This window comes from Chlorocebus sabaeus, chromosome 5 (assembly GCF_047675955.1).
Source record: "Chlorocebus sabaeus isolate Y175 chromosome 5, mChlSab1.0.hap1, whole genome shotgun sequence".
NCBI classification, from domain to species: domain Eukaryota; kingdom Metazoa; phylum Chordata; class Mammalia; order Primates; family Cercopithecidae; genus Chlorocebus; species Chlorocebus sabaeus.
Window position 1 is genome coordinate 30,262,066 of NC_132908.1, and position 15,559 is coordinate 30,277,624.

The 15,559-nt window shown below is 38.3% G+C and overlaps 1 pseudogene; it reads left to right on the top strand.

The window, feature by feature from the left end:
- The first annotated feature begins 240 nt into the window (after nt 1-240).
- Nucleotides 241-10,523, top strand: LOC140711627 (uncharacterized; annotated as a pseudogene).
- The last annotated feature ends 5,036 nt before the right edge of the window (nt 10,524-15,559 follow it).

Here is a 15,559-nt window from a genome sequence, read left to right on the forward strand (position 1 = left end):
GTATCCCGTGGAAGACTATAGAGCCAAAGTATATATCGTCCGATCAAAATGAGAAAGAAGCTTTGTGAGAAACTTCTTTGTGATCTGTGAATTCATCTCACAGAGTTACAGCTTTCCCCTTAAGAAACCTTTCACTAAGTCTGTTCTTGTGGAATTTGCAAAGGGATATTTGGAAGCCCATGGAGGGCTATAGTGAAAAGGGAAATATCCTCAGATAGAAACTGGAAAGAAGCTTTCTGAGAAACTGCTTTGTGTTCTGTAAATTGATCTCACAGAGTTACAGGATTTCCCTCAAGAAGCCGTTCACTAAGACTGTTCTTGTGGAATTTCCAAAGGGATATTTGGAAGCCCATACAGGCCTATGGTGAAAAAGAAAATATCCTCAGATGAAAACTGGAAAGAAGTTTTCCGAGAAACAGCTTTGTGATGTGTGACCTCCACTCACTGAGTTACAGCTGTATTTCATGGAGCTGTTTGCTAGCCTTATTTCTGTGGAATTTTAGAACTGATATTTCGGATACCTTTGAAGACAATAGGTCCAAGGAAATATCCTCCGATCAAAATGAGAAAGAAGCTTTCTGGGAAACTTCTTTGTGATCTGTGAATTCATTTCACAGAGTTACAGGTTTTCCTCTCAAGAAGCCTTTCGCTAAGACTGTTCTTGTGGAATTTGCAAAGGGATATTTTGAAGCCCTTGGAGGGCTATGATGAAAAGGGAAACATCCTCAGATAAAAACTGGAAAGAAGCGTTCTGAGAAAGTGCTTTCTGTTCTGTGAATTCCTCTCACACAGTTACAGCTTTCCCCTCCGGAAGCCATTTGCTAAGACTCTTCTTGTGGAATTTTCAATATTTGGAAGCCCATAGAGACCTATGGTGAAAAAGAAAATATCGTCAGATGAAAACTGGAAAGAAGCTTTCTGAGAAACTGCTTTGTGATACCTGACTTCCACTCACTGACTGACAGCTCTACTTCGTGGAGCTGTTTACTGACCTCATTTCTGTGGAATCTGAGAACTGCTATTTCGAATGCCTTTGAAGTCTATAGGGCTAAAGGAAATATCCTCTGATCAGAATGAGAAAGAAACTATCTGAGAAACTTCTTTGTGATCTGTGAATTCATCTCACAGAGCTACAGCTTGCCCCTCCGGAAGCCGTTCGCTAAGACTGTTCTTGTGGAATTTGCAAAGGGATATTTGGAAGCCGTAGAAGCCTATGATGAAAAACAAAATATCCTCAGATGAAACTGGAAAGAAGCTTTATGAGAAACTGCTTTGTGATGTGTGACTTCCACTCACTGAGCTACAGCTGTATTTTATGGAGTTGTTTGCTAGCCTTATTTCTGTGGAATTTGAGAAATGATATTTCGGATTCCTTTGAAATCTACAGGGCCAAAGGAAATATCCTATGATCAAAGTGAGAAAGAAACTTTCTGAGAAACTTCTTTGAGATCTGTGAATTCATCTCACAGAGTTACAGCTATCCCCTCAAGAAGCCTTTCTCTAAGACTGTTCTTGTGACATTTGCAAGGTGATATTTGGAAGTTCATGGAGGTCTATGGTGAAAAGGGAAATATCCTCAGATAAAAACTGGAAAGAAGCTTTCTGAGAAACTGCTTTGCGTTCTGTGAATTCATCTCACAGTATTACAGCTATCCCCTCCAGAATCCATTCTCTAAGACTGTTCTTGTGGAATTTACAAAGGGATATTTGAAAGCCCATAGAGGCCTACGGTGAAGAAGAAAATATACTCAGATGAAAACTGGAAAGAAGCTTTCTGAGAAACTGCTTTGTGATGTGTGACTTCCACTCACTGAGTTACAGCTGTATATCATGGAGCTGTTTGCTACCCTTATTTCTGTTGGATCTGAGAACTGATACTGCGGAGCCCTTTGAAGACTATAGGGAAAAGAAAATATCCTCCGATCAAAACGAGAAAGAAAGTTTCTGAGAAACTTCTTTGTGAGCTGTGAATTCGTCTCAGAGAGTTACAGCTTTCCCCTCAAGAAGCCTTTCGCTAAGAGTGTTCTTGTCGAAATTTTAAAATGATAAATGGAAGCACATGGAGGGCTATGGTGAAAAGGGCATTTTTCTCAGATAAAAATGGGAAAGAAGCTTTCTGAGAAACTGCTTTGTGTTCTGTGAATTCATCTCACAGAGTCACAGCTTTCCCCTCCAGAAACCTTTCGCTAAGACTGGTCTTGTGTAATTGGAAAAGGGATATTTGGAAGCCCGTAGAAGCCTACAATGAAAAAGAAAGTATCCTCTGATGAAACTGGAAAGGAGCTTTCTGAGAAACTGCTTGGTGATGTGTGACTTCCACTCACTGAGTTACAGGTGTATTTCGTGGAGCTGTTTGCAATCCTTATTTCTGTGGAGTCTAAGAACTAATATTTCGAATCCTTTTGAAAACTATAGGGCCAAAGGAAATATCCTCCAATCAAAATGAGAAGAAACCCCCAGAGGAACTTCTTTGTGATCTGTGAATTCATCTCACAGTGTTACAGCTTTCCCCTCAAGAAGCCTTTCGCTAAGACTGTTCTTATGGAATTTGCAAAGTGATATTTGGAAGCACATGGAAGGCTACGGTGAAAAGGAAAATATCCTCAGATAAAAACTGAAAAGAAGCTTTCTGAGAAACTGCTTTATGTTCTGTGAATTCATCTCACAGAGTTAGAGCTTTCCCCTTCAGAAGCCGTTTGCTAAGACTGTTCTTGTGGACTTTGCAAAGTGATATTTTGAAACCCATGGAGGGCTATTGTGAAAAAGAAAATATTGTCAGATGAAAACTGGAAGGAAGCCTCCTGAGAAACTGCTTTGTGATATTTGAATTCATCTCACCGTGTTACAGCCCTCCCCCTAGAATCTGTTCATTAAGACTGTTCTTGTGGAATTTCAAAAGTAATATTTGGAAGCCAATGTAGGGCTATGGTGAAAAAGAAAATATCCTCAGATTAAAAAATGAAAGGACGCTTTCTGAGAAACAGCTTTGTTCTCTGAATTCATGTCACAGAGTTACAACTTTCCCCTCTAGAGTCTGTTCCCTAAGACTGTTATTGAGGAATTTGCAAAGTGATATTTGGTAGCCCATTTTTGGCTGTGGTGAAAAAGAAAATATCCTCAGATAAAAACTGGAAAGAAACTTTCTGAGAAATTGCTTTGTGATGTGTGAATTCATCTCACAGAGTAACAGCTTTCCCCTCAAAAAACCGTTCACTAAGACTGTTCTTCTGGAATTTGCAAAGTGATATTTGGAAGCCCATGGAGGGCTATGGTGAAAAAGAAAATATCCTGAGATAAAAACTGTTAAGAAGCTTTCTGATAAATGGCTTTGCGATGTGTGACCTCAACTCACTGAATTACTGCTGTATTTCCTGAATCTGTTTACTAGCCTTATTTCTGTGGAAACTGAGAACTGATATTTCAGATCCCTTTGAAGACCATAGGGTTAAAGTAAATATCATCTGATAAAAATGAGAAAGAAGATTTCTGAGAAACTACTTTGTGATCTGTGAACTCATCTCACAGACTTTCAGCTTTCCTCTCAAGAAGCCATTCCCTAAGACTGTTCTTGTGTAATTTGAAAAGTTTTGTTTTAAGCCCATGGAAGGCTATGGTGAAAAAGAAACTATCCTCAGAAAAAAACTGGAAAGAATTTTTCTGAGAAACTGCTTTGTGATCTCTGAATTCATCTCACCATGTTACAGCTTTCCCCTCTAGTAGCCATTCACTAAGACTGTTCTTGAAGAATTTCCAAAGTGGTATATCAGAGCCCATAGAGGGCTATGGTGAAGAAGAAAATATCCTCAGATAAAAACTGGAAAGAAGCTTTCTGAGAAACTGCTTTGTAATCTGTGAATTCATCACACAGAGTTAGAGTTTTCCCCTCTAGGAGCCTTTAGCTAAGACTGTTCTTGTGGAATTTGCAAAGAGTTTTTGGTAGCCCAAGGAGGGCTATGGTGAAAAAGAAAATATTCTTAGAAAAAAACTGGAAAAAATCTTTCTGAGAAACTATTTTGCAATGTGTGACATCAACTCACTGAGATACAGCAGTATTTCATGGAGCTATTTTCTAGCCCTATTTTAGTGGTATCTGAGAAATGATATTTTGAAACGCTTTGAAGACTTTAGGGCCAAAGGAAATATCCTCTGATAAAAAAAGAGGAAGAAGGTTTCTGAGAAACTTCTTTGTGATCTGTGAATTCATCTCACCGAGTTACAGCTTTCCCCTAAAGAAGCCGTTGGCTGAGAATGTTCTTGTGGAATTAGCAAAGTGATATTTTGAAGACCATGGAGGGCTTTGGTGAAAAAGAAAATATCCTCAGAAAAAATCTTGAAAAATGTTTTCTGAGAAACTGCTTTGTGATCTGTTAATTCTTCTCAAAGAGTTACAGATTTCTACTCTAGAAGCCGTTCACAAAGACTGATTTTGTGGAATTTCCATAATTCAACTCACTGAGTTCCTGCTGTATTTCATTTAGCTGTTTTCTAGCCCTATTTCTGTGGAATCAGAGAACTGATATTTCAGAACACTTTGAAGACTATAGGGCCAAAGGAAATATATTCCCATAAAAAAGAGGAAACAGGATTCTGAGAAACTTCCTTGTGATCCGTGAAGTCATCTCACACAGTTACAGCTTTCCCTTCAAGAAGCCGTTCGGTAAGACTGTTCTTGTGGAATTTGCAATGTGATATTTGGAAGCCCATGAAGGGCTACGGTGAAAAAGAAAATATACTCAGAACAAACTGGAAAGAAGCTTTCTGAGAATCTGCTTTGTGATCTGTGGCTTCCACTCACTGAGTTACAGCTGTATTTCGTGTAGCTGTTTGGAAGCCTTATTTCTCTGGAATCGGAGAACTGAGATTTCGGATCCCTGTGAAGTCTATAGGGCCAAAAAATTATCCTCCGATAAAAAAAAGGAAGAAGCTTTCTGAGAAATTTTTTGTGATCTGTTAATTAATCTCTCAGAGATACAGCCTTCCCCTCAATAAGCCTTTCGCTAAGACTGTTCCTGTGGGATTTGGAAAGTGGTATTTGGAAACCCATGGAGGGCTATGGTGTAAAAGAAAATATACTCAGATAAAAACTGGAAAGAAGCTTTCTGAGATACTGTTTTGTGATGTGTGAGTTCTGATCACTGAGTTGCAGCTGTATTTCATGGAGCTCTTTGCTAGCCTTATTTCTGTAGAAGCAGAGAACTGATATTTCCGATCCCTTTGAAGTCTATAGTGCCAAAGGAAATATCCTCCGATAAAAATGAGAAAGAAGCTTTCTGAGAAACTTCTTTGTGATCTGTGAATTCATCTCACAGAGTTACAGCTTTCTCCTCAAGAGTCCATTCGCTAAGATTGTTCTTGTGGAATTTGCAAAGTGATATTTTGAAGCCCATGGAGGGCTATGGTGTAAAAGAATATATCCTCAGAAAAAAACTGTAAATAAACTTTCTGAGAAACTGCTTTGTGATCTGTGAATTCACCTCACGGAGTTACAGCTTTCCCCTCTAGGAGCCGTTTGCTAAGACTGTGCTTCTGGAATTTGCAACGTGATATTTGGAAGCCCAAGCAGGGCTATGGTGAAAAAGAAAGTATCCTCAGATAAAAACTGGAAAGAAGCTTTCTGAGAAACTGCTTTGTGATGTGTGACTTCCCCTCATGGAGTTACAGCTGTATTTCTTGGAGCTGTTTGCTGGACTTATTTCTGGGGAATCTGAAAACTGATATTTCGGATCCCTTTGAAGTCTATAGGGACAAAGGCAATATCCTCCGATAAAATTAAGGAAGAAGCTTTCTGAGATACTTTTTTGTAATCTGTGAATTCATCTCACAGACGTACAGCTTCTCCTCTAGAATCTATTCGCTGAGACTGTTCTTGTGGAATTTGCAAAGTGATGTTTGGAAGCCCATGGAAGGCTATGGTGTAAAAGAAAATATCCTCAGATAAAAATTGGAAAGAAGTTTTCTGAGAAACTGCTTTGTCAGGTGTGACTTCCACTCACTGTGTTACAGCTGTTTTTCTTGGAGCTGCTTGCTAGGCTTGTTTCTGTGGAATCTGAGAATTGATATTCGTATCCCTTTGAAGACTATTGGGTCAAAGGAAATATCCTCTGACAAAAAAGAGAAAGAAGCTTTCTGAGAAACTATTTCGTGATCTGTGAATTCATCTCAAAGAATTACAGCTTTCCCCTCCAGAAACCGTTCACTAAGACTGTTCTTTTCGAATTTGCAAAGTGATATTTGGAAGCCCATGCAAGGCTATGGTTTAAAACAAAGTATCCTCAGCTAAAAACTGGAAAGAAGGTTTCTAAGAAACTGCTTTGTGAAGTGTGACTTCAACTCAGAGAGTTACAGCTTTCCCCTCTAGAAACCGTTTGCTAAGACTGTTCTTGTGGAATTTGCAAAGTGATATTTGGAAGCCCATGGAGGGCTAAGGTTAAAAAGAAAACATCCTCAGATAAAACTGGAAAGCAACTTTCTGAAAAACTGCTTTGTGTCCTGTGAATTCATCTCACAGAGTTTCAGCATGTCCCTCAAGAAGCCGTTCGCTAAGATTGTTCTTGTGGAATTTTCAACGTGATATTTGAAAGCCCAGGGAGGGCTATGGTGAAAAAGAAAATATCCTCAGATAAAAACTGGAAAGAAATTTTCTGAAAAACTGCTATGTGATGTCTCAGTTCTGTTCACAGAGTTAGAGCTGTATTTCATGGAGCTCTTTACTAGCCTTATTTATGTGGAATCTGAGAACTGATATTTTGGATCCCTTTGAAGACTATAGCACCAAAGCACATCCTCAGATAGAAAAAAGAAAGAAGCTTTCTGAGGAACTTTTTTTGTGATCTATGATTTCATCTCACAGAGTTACTGCTTTCACATTAAACAGCCGTTCTCCAAGACTATTCTTGTGGAATTCTCAAAGTGATATTTGTAAGCCCATGGAGGGATATGGTCAAAAAGAAAATATCCTCAGATAAAAACTTGAAAGAAGCTTTCTGAGAACTGCTTTGTGATGTGTGGCTTCCACTCACTGAGTTACAGCTGTATTTCATGGAGCTGTTTGCTATATTTCAGTTCCCTTTGAAGACTATAAGGCCAAAGAAATATCCTCCAATATAAATGAGAAAAGTACTTTCTGAGAAACTTCTTTGTGATCTGTGAATTCATCTCACAGAATTTCAGCGTTCCCCTCAAGAAGCCGGTCACTAAGACTGTTGTTGTGGATTTTGCAAAGTGATATTTATAAGTCCATGGATGGCTATGGTGAAAAAGAAAATATCCTCAGATAAAAACTGGAAAGAAACTTTCTGAGAAACTGCTTTGTGATCTGTGAATTTATCTCACAAAGTTATAGATTTCCCGTCTAGAAACAGTTCACTAAGACTGTTCTTGTGGAATTTCCAAAGTGATATTTGGAAACCCATGGAGGGCTATGGTGAAAAAGAAAATATCCTCAGAAAAAAAGTGGAAAGAATCTTTCTGAGAAAGTGCTTTGCAATGTGTGAATTCAAATCACTGAGTTACAGCTGTATGTCATGGAGCTGTTTGCTAGCCCTATTTCTGTGGAATCTAAGAACTGATATATGTGAACCTTTTGAGAACTATAGGAACAATGGAAATATCCTCTGATAAAAAAGAGAAAGAAGGTTTCTGAGAGACTTCTGTGTGATCTGTGAATTCATCTCACAGAGTTACAGCATTCACCTCAAGAAGCCGATCACTAAATCTGCGCTTGTGGAATTTGCAAAGTGGTATTTGGAAACCCATGGAGTGATTTGGTGAAGAAGAAAAATATCCTCAGATGAAAACTGGAAAGAAGCTTTCTGTAAAACTGCTTTTTGATCTATGAATTCATGTCACATAGTTACAGATTACCTCTCAAGAAGCCGTTTGCTAAGACTGTTATTGTGGAATTTGCAAAGTGATATTTGGAAACCCATAGAGGGCTATGGTGAAAAAGAAAATATCCTCATATAAAACTGGAAAGAAGCTTTCTGAGAAACTGCTTTGTGATCTGTGAATTCATCTCACAGAGTTACAGCTTTCCCCTCTAGAAGCCCTTCTCTCAGAATGTTCTCGTGGACTTTCCAAAGTGATATTTGGAAGCACATGGAGCGCTATGGTGGGAAAAAGAATATCCTCAGCTAAAAGCTGGAAAGAAGCTTTCTGAGAAACTACTTTGTCATGTGTGACTTCCACTCACACAGTTACAACTATATTTCGTGGAGCTGTTGCTAGCCTTATTTCTGTGGATCTGAGAACTGATATTTAGGATCCCTTTGAAAACTATAGGGCCAAAGAAAATATCCTCCGATAAAAAAGAGAAAGAAGCTTTCTGATAAACTTTTTTGTGATCTGTGAATTCATCTCACAGAGTTACACCTTTCCCCTTAGGAAGCCATTCTCTAAGACTCTTCTTGTGTAATTTACAAAGTGATGTTTGGAAGCCCATGAAGGACTGTGGTGAAAAAGAAAATATCCTCAGATAAAAACTCTAAAGAAGCTTTCTGAGAAACTGTTTTGTGATGAGCGACTTCCACTCATTGAGTTACAGCTATATTTTGTGGAGCCGTTTTCTAGCCCTGTTTCTGTGGAATCTGAGAACTGATATTTCAGATTCCTTTGCAGACTATAGGGCCAAAGAAAATATTCTCCGAAAAAAAATGGGAAAGAATGTTTCTGAGAAACTTCTTTGTGATCTGTGAATTCATCTCACAGAGTTACAGCTTTCCTTTCAAGAAGCCGTGTGCTAAGACTGTTCCTGTTTAATTTGCAAAGTGATATGTGGAAGCCCATGGAGTGCTGTGGTGAAAAAGAAAATATTCTCAGATAAAAACTGGAAAGAATCGTTCTGAGAAAGTTCATTGTCACCTGTGAATACAACTCACAGAGTTACACTTTCCTTTTCATTGATCCTTTCGCTAACAGTGTGTTCATGAAATCTGCATTGGGATATTTCTGAGCGCAATGAAGCTTACGGTGACAAAGGAAATATCCTCATATAAAAACTAGAAAGTAGCTTTGTGAGAAACTTCTTTGTGATATGTGAATTCATCTCACTGAGTTTCATCTTTGTTTTCTCGAAGCAGTTTCCTAACAGTGATTTTGTGGATACTGAAAAGTGATATTTGGGAGCTCATTGAGAGCTATAGTGAAAAAGAAAATATCCTTCAATAAAAACTGGAAAGAAGCGTTCTGAGAAACTACATTGCACTGTGTGAATGCAACTCACAGAGATACACTTTTCTCTTCAGAGATCACTTTGCTAACACAGTTTACTTCAAATCTGCAATGGGATACTTCTTAGCGCTATGCAGCTTACAGTGACAAAGGAAATATCCTCAGAGAAAAACCTGAGAGAAGCTTTCTGAGAAATTGCTTTCTGATATGTGCCTTCATCTCACAGAGTTCCACCACTATTTCGTGCAACCTTTTGCTAGCATTGTTTTTGTGGATTCTGAGAAGTGATATTTCGGATGGGTTTGAAGAGTTGAAGGACAAAGGAACTATCCTCCAAGAAAAACCGGAATGATGCTTTCTGAGAAAGTGCTTTGTTATGTGTGAATTCATTTCACAGTGTTACACCACTCTTTCATGGAGGAGTTTACTAGCACTGATTTTGTGGAATCTCAGAAGTGATATCTTTGATATGGTTGAGTCCCATGGTGAATCATGAAATATCCTCAGACAAATCTGCAGAGAAGCCTTCTCAGAAACGTCTTTGTTGTGGGTGAATTCAGCTCACAGAGTTTCATCATTGTTTTCATTGGGAAGCTTGCTAACAGTGTTTTTGTAGAATCTGCAATAAGAAACTGGGTGGCACTCCGAGACCACAAATAACCTTAGCTCAAACAATAAAGAAGCTTTCTGAGAAACTGCTTTGTGATGTGTGACTTCCACTCACTGAGTTACAGCTGTATTTCATGGAGTCGTTTGGTAGTCCTGTTTCTGTGGAATCTGAGAACGGATAATTCGGATCACTTTGAAGACTATAGGGTCAAAGGAAATATCCTCTGATAAAAATGAGAAGGAAGCTTTATGAGAAACTTCTTTGTGATCTGTGAATTCATCTCACAGAGTTACAGCTTTCCCCTCAAGAAGCCGTTCTCTAAGACTGTTCTTGTGGAATTTCCAAAGTGACATTTGGAAGCTCAAGGTGGGCAATGGTGAAAAAGAAAATATCTTCTCATAAAAACTGGAAACAAGTTTTCTGAGAAACTGCTTTGTGATGTGTGACTTCAACTCACTGAGCTACAGCTGTATTTCATGGGGCCGTTTTCTAGCCCTGTTTCTGTGGACTCTGAGAACTGATATTTCGGATCCCTTTGAAGACTATAGGGCCAAAGGAAATATTCTCCGATAAAAAAGAGAAAGAATGTTTCTGAGAAAGTCCTTTGTGTTCTGTGAATTCATCTCACAGAGTTACAGCTTTCCCCTCAAGAAGCCGTTCTCTGAGACTGTTCTTGTGGAATTTGCAAAGTGATATTTGGAAGTCCATGGAGAGCTATGGTGAAAAATTAAATATCCTCCGATAAAAACTGGAAAGAAGTTTTCTAAGAAACTGTTTTGTGATGTGCGACTTCCACTCACTGAGTTACAGCTGTATTTCATGGAGCCGTTTGGTAGCCCTGTTTCTGTGGAATCTGAGAACTGATATTTCGGATCCCTTTGAAGACTATTGGGCCAAAGAAAATATTCTCCAAAAAAAAAAAAAAAAAAAAAGGAAAAGAAGCTTTCTGAGAAACTCCTTTGTGGTCTGTGGATTCATCTAACAGAGTTACAGCTTTCCCTTCAAGAAGCCGTTCGCTAAGAATGTTCTTGTGGACTTTGCAAAGTGATATGTGGAAGCCCATGAAGGGCTATGGTGAAAAAGAAAATCTCCTCAGATAAAAACTGGAAAGAATCGTTCTGAGAAACTGCATTGTCACCTGTGAACGCAATTCGCAGAGTTACACTTTCCTTTTCATTGATCCTTTCGCTAACACTGTGTTCATGAAATCTGCATTGGGATATTTCTTAGTGCAATGAAGCTTATGGTGACAAAGGAAGCATCCTCAAATAAAAACTAGAAAGTAGCTTTGTGAGAAACTTCTTTGTGATATGTGTATTCATCTCAACAAGTTACATCTTTGTCTTCTCGAAGCAATTTGCTAACAGTGTACTCATGGATTCTGAAAAGTGATATTTTGGAGCTCATTGCAGGCTATCATGAAAAAGGAAATATCCTGTGATAAAAACTGGAAAGAAGCGTTCTGAGAAACTGCATTGCACTGTGTGAATGCAACTCACAGAGTTACACTTTTCTCTTCAGAGATCACTTTCCTAACACAGTTTTCTTGAAATCTGCAATGGGATACTTCTTAGCGCTATGCAGCTTACAGTGACAAAGGAAATATCCTCAGAGAAAAACCTGAGAGAAGCTTTCTGAAAAATTGCTTTCTGATATGTGACTTCATCTCACAGATTTCCACCATTATTTCATGCAAACTTTTGCTAGCATTGTTTTTGTGGATTCTGAGAAGTGATATTTCGGATGGGTTTGAAGAGTAGAAGGACAAAAGAAATATCATCCAAGAAAAACCGGAGTGAAGCTTTCTGAGAAACTGCTTTGTGATGTGTGAATTCATTTCACAGTGTTACACCACGCTTTAATGGAGGAGTTTACTAGCACTGATTTTGTGGAATCTCAGAAGTGATATCTTGGATACGGTTGAGTCCCATGGTGAATCATGAAATATCCTCAGACAAATCTGCAGAGAAGCCTTCTCAGAAACTTCTTTGTTGTGGGTGAATTCAGCTCAGAGAGCTTCATCATTGTTTTCATTGAGAAGCTTGCTAACAGTGTTTTCGAAGAATCTGCAATAAGACACATGGTGGCTATCCGAGACTACAAATAACCTTAGCTCAAACAAGAAAGAAGCTTTCTGAGAAACTGCTTTGTGATGTGTGACTTCCACTCACTGAGTTAAAGCTGTATTTTGTGGAGCCGTTTGGTAGTCCTGTTTCTGTGGAATCTCAGAACTGATAATTCGGATCCCTTTGAAGACTATAGGGCCAAAGGGAATATCCTCTGATAAAAATGAGAAGGAAGCTTTCTGTGAAACTTCTTTGTGATCTGTGAATTCATCTCACAAAGTTACAGCTTTCCCCTCAAGAAGCCGTTCTCTAAGACTGTTCTTGTGGAATTTCCAAAGTGATACTTGGAAGCAAAAGGAGGGCAAAGGTGAAAAAGAAAATATCTTCAAATAAATACTGGAAAGAAGCTTTCTGAGAAACTGCTTTGTGATGTGTGACTTCAACTCACTGAGCTACAGCTGTATTTCATGGAGCCGTTTTCTAGCCCTGTTTCTGTGGAATCTGAGAACTGATATTTCGCATCCCTTTGAAGACTATAGGGCCAAAGGAAATATCCTCCGATAAAAAAGAGAAAGAAGGTTTCTGAGAAAGTTCTTTGTGTTCTGTGAATTCATCTCACAGAGTTACAGCTTTTCCCTAAAGAAACTGTTCTCTAAGACTGTTCTTGTGGAATTTGCAAAGTGATATTTGGAAGTCCATGGAGGGCTATGGTGAAAGATTAAATATTCTCCGATAAAAACTGAAAAGAAGCTTTCTGAGAAACTGCTTTGTGATGTGTGACTTCCACTCACTGAGATACAGCTGTATTTCGTGGAGCCGTTTGGTACCCCTGTTCTGTGGAATCTGAGAACTGATATTTCGGATCCCTTTGCAGACTATAGTGCCAAAGGAAATATCCTCTGATAAAAATGAGAAAGAAGCTTTCTGATAAACTTCTTTGTGATCTGTGAATTCATCTCACAGAGTTACAGCTTTCCCCTCAAGAAGCCGTTCACTAAGACAGTTCTTGTGGAATTTGCAAAGTGATTTTTGGAAGCCCATGGAGGGCTATGGTGAAAAGGAAATATACTCAGATAAAAACTGGAAAGAGGCGTTCTGAGAAACTGCATTGTTACCTGTGAATGCAACTCACAGAGTTACACTTTCCTTTTCATTTATCCGTTTGCTAACACTGTGTTCATGAAATCTGCATTGGGATATTTCTTAGTGCAATGAAGCTTATGGTGACAAAGGAAATATCCTCATATAAAAACTAGGAAGTAGCTTTGTGAGAAACTTCTTTGTGATATGTGAATTCATCTCACCGAGTTTCATCTTTGTCTTCTCGAAGCAGTTTGTTAACAGTGTTTTCGTGAATTCTGAAAAGTGATATTTGGGAGCTCATTGAGAGCTATAGTGATAATGGAAATATCTTCCGATAAAAACTGGAAAAAGATTTCTGTGAAACTGCATTGCACTGTGTGAATGCAATTCACAGAGTTACACTTTTCTCTTCAGAGATCACTTTGCTAACACAGTTTTCTTGAAATCTGCAATGGGATGCTTCTTAGCGCTATGCAGCTTACAGTGACAAAGGAAATATCCTCAGAGAAAAACCTGAGAGAAGCTTTCTGAGAAATTGCTTTCTGATATGTGACTTCATCTCACAGATTTCCACCACTATTTCGTGCAACCTTTTGCTAGCATTGTTTTTGTGGATTCTGAGAAGTGATATTTCAGATGGGTTTGGAGAGTAGAAGGACAAAGGAAATATCCTCTGAGAGAAACCGGAATGAAGCTTTCTGAGAAACTGCTTTGTGATGTGTGAATTCTTCTCACAGAATTACCCTAAGGTTTCATGGAGCAATCTATTGCCATTGTCATTGGGAAGTCTGAGATGGGATACTTTGGTTCACATTGAAGTCTACGCTTGAAAAAGGAAACATTCTCATTAAAAAACCTGAAAGAAGCTTTCTGAGAAATTGAGTTGTGATGTGTGAATGCCTCTCACAGAGTTACACTGACGTTTCATGGAATAGTCTAGTATCAATATCTTTGGGTAGTCTGACACGGGATACTTTGATTCGCATGGGGGCCTATGCTGAAAAAGGAAATATCCTCAATTAAAAACGTTAAAGAAGTTTTCTGAGAAACTTCTTTCTGATCTGTGAATTCATCTCACAGAGTTACACCTTTCTCTTCTTGGAGTCGTTTGCTAACACTGTTCTAGTGGAAATTGCAAAGTGATATTTACGAGTACATTGAGGGGTATGGTGAAAAAGGAAATATCCTCAGATAAAAACTGGAAAGAAGAGTTCTGTGAAACTGCTTCGTGACATGTGAATGCAACTCAGAGAGTTACATTTTTCTTTTCATTGATCAGTTTGCTCAATCTGGTTTTTTGGAATCTGCAATTTCATATTTCTTAGCATAATGAAGTTAATGGTGACAAACTAATATCCTCAGATAAAAGTAGAAAGAAACTTTCTGAGAAACTGATTTGTGATGTGTGAATTCAACTCACTGAGTTACAACTGTGTTTCATGGAGCCGTTTGCTTGCCCTGTTTTTGTGGATTCTGAGAACTGATATTTCGGATTGCTTTGAATACTATACGGAAAAAGTAAATATCCTCAGATAACACTAGAAGGAAGTTTTCTGAGAAATTTCTTTCTGTTCTGTGAATTCATCTCACAGAGATCCACCTTTCTGTTCATGAAGCTGTTTGCAAATACTGTTCTCGTGGAATCTGTATAGAGATATTTGGAAGGCATTGAGGGCTAAGGTGGAAAAGGAAATTCAATGAGATAAAAATGAGAAAGAATCTTTCTGAGAAACTCTTTGTGATCTGTGAATTTATCTCACAGAGTTCCACATTTCTGTTCATGAAGCCATTTGCTAATAAAGTTCTCATGGAATCTGCAAAGTGATATTTGGAAGCATATTGAGGGCTATGGTGAAAAAGGAAAATCCTCAGATAAAAACTGGAAAGAAGCGTTTTGAGAAACTGTTTCATGATGTGTGAAAGCAACTCACAGATTTACACTTTTCTTTTCATTGTTCAGTGTGCTAACTCTTTTTTCTTGAAATCGGCAATGGCATATTTCGTATGGCAATGAAGCTAAAGGTAACAAAGGAAATATCCTCAGATAAAAAGTAGAAAGAAGCATTCTGAGAAACTGATTTGTGATATTTGAAATCAACTCATTAAGTTACAACTGTATTTCGTGGAGCCGTTTCCTAGCTCTATTTTTGTGTAATCTGAGAACTGATATATTGGATTACTTTGAAGACTATACGGCCAAAGGAAATATCCTCAGATAAACACTTGAAAGAAGTTTTCTGAGAAATTTCTTTCTGTTCTGTGAATTCATCTCACAGAATTCCACCTTCCTGTTCATGAAGCTGTTTGCTATTACTGTTCTTGTGGAATTTGCATAGAGATACTTGGAGCACATTGAAGGCTATGGTGGAAAAGGAAATACAATCAGATGAAAATCAGAAAGAATCTTTTTGAGAAAACTTTATGATCTGTGAATTTATCTCACAGAGTTCCACCTTTCTGTTCATGAGGCTGTTTGCTAATACTGTTCTTGTGGAATCTGCATAGAGATACTTGGAGCACATTAAGGGCTACGGAGTAAAAGAAAATATCCTCAGATAAAATGAGAAAGAAACTCTCTGAGAAACTTCTTTGTGATCTGTGAATTCATCTCACAGAGTTCCACCTTTCTCTG